The sequence below is a fragment of the Procambarus clarkii genome, chromosome 25 (assembly GCF_040958095.1).
Source record: "Procambarus clarkii isolate CNS0578487 chromosome 25, FALCON_Pclarkii_2.0, whole genome shotgun sequence".
Classification (NCBI taxonomy): Eukaryota; Metazoa; Arthropoda; class Malacostraca; order Decapoda; family Cambaridae; genus Procambarus; species Procambarus clarkii.
The window spans coordinates 15,395,977-15,397,651 of record NC_091174.1 but is presented as its reverse complement, the minus strand read 5'-3'; the positions used below and the strand labels follow the sequence as shown (position 1 = coordinate 15,397,651).

General features: G+C 41.1%; 2 non-coding genes across 2 annotated transcripts; one reads left to right on the top strand and one right to left on the bottom strand.

Annotated features, from left to right (window-relative positions):
* The first annotated feature begins 793 nt into the window (after window positions 1-793).
* TRNAQ-CUG (transfer RNA glutamine (anticodon CUG)) lies at window positions 794-865 on the top strand. Its single transcript has one exon. It is a non-coding gene; the product is annotated as a tRNA-Gln (tRNA).
* A 274-nt stretch (window positions 866-1,139) lies between these two features.
* Window positions 1,140-1,211, bottom strand: TRNAQ-CUG (transfer RNA glutamine (anticodon CUG)). The gene has a single exon. It is a non-coding gene; the product is annotated as a tRNA-Gln (tRNA).
* Window positions 1,212-1,675: the final 464 nt, after the last annotated feature.

Below are 1,675 nucleotides of genomic sequence, written 5' to 3'. Positions count from 1 at the left end.
AGGGAGGGACGGAGGAAGGGAGGGAGGGAGGCTAGGGAGTGGGGGGAGGGTCGGATGGACAGAAAAAGGAGAGGAAGGAACATAGGAGAGAGGGAGGGTTAGGGAGGGAGGAGAGAGGGAGGCTAGGGAGTGGGGGGAGGGTCGGATGGACAGAAAAAGGAGAGGAAGGAACATAGGAGAGAGGGAGGGTTAGGGAGGGAGGAGAGAGGGAGGGTTAGGGAGGGAGGAAAGGAGGTAGAGAGAGATGGAGGGAGAGAAATAAGGAGGGATGAAGGGGGAAGAGGTGATGAAGGAGCGCGGCAGAGACAGAAGGGAGGGAACAAGAGATGATGAATCATTTTAAACTATGGGCTTCTCCTTTTGGGCTTTTGAGTGAACTTTTCCCCTTTCCATGTTACTACCTAAAACTCAACTCCATGCCTCACCTTTATTATGAAAAGTTTCATATCAAATCACTTGAAGCTAAGATACATTTATAAGTAAGAGAAACAGTGTGCTGGAACCATCGGTGGGCCAAAATACTAATTAAAACCGTGGACTTGATTTCTCGAGCACAATTTTCAGGGCAAAAACATGTTTTAAACGTTAGTGATGCGGTAAATGTGTGAAACGTTTCTGAAATGGAGTTCTTAGGAAGCTTTGGATTAAACATGGCGCTTATTGGCCAGTTTTTATTACAATGTCAATCTGGTGGCCTGCAAAGTTGGCCCGGATAAGTAAATCGGAGAACTTTTGACATTACGTGTTACTGTAAGGTTACCACCAAGTCCCTGTTGTTGAATATTGGTTGAGAGGTCCCATGGTGTAATGGTTAGCACTTTGGACTCTGAATCCAACAATCCGAGTTCGAGTCTCGGTGGGACCTGGTCGATATTATTTTACCTTGTATGCCATTATATATGTATACCTTTATGTGTATACCATGTGTATACCTCTTTACCATGTGTATTAATACATATATATATATATAATATATATATATATATATATATATATATATATATATATATATATATATATATATATATATATTATATATATATATATATGTATTAATACACATGGTAAAGAGGTATACACATGGTATACACATAAAGGTATACATATATAAAGGCATACAAGGTAAAATAATATCGACCAGGTCCCACCGAGACTCGAACTCGGATTGTTGGATTCAGAGTCCAAAGTGCTAACCATTACACCATGGGACCTCTCAACCAATATTCAACAACAGGGACTTGGTGGTAACCTTACAGTAACACGTAATGTCAAAAGTTCTCCGATTTACTTATCCGGGCCAACTTTGCAGGCCACCAGATTGACATTGTAATAAAAACTGGCCAATAAGCGCCATGTTTAATCCAAAGCTTACTGAGAACTCCATTTCAGAAACGTTTCACACGTTTACCGCATCACTAACGTTTAAAACATGTTGATGCCCTAAAAATTGTGCTCGAGAAATAACCAATATTGATTATAGAGAAATTAACCAATATTGGTTAATTGCCAAGTCTCACTGGTACCGTTCGATGGTTGAGTCGCCAGCCATGGAGTAGGCTTTTATATGCACAGGCCTACACGACGTATTTAGATAAATTGAGATGAAGGAAGAGAGCACGAACCGTGTAAAAAGAGAAGGAAAGAGGGCGAGAGAGAGAGAGAGAGAGAGAGAGAG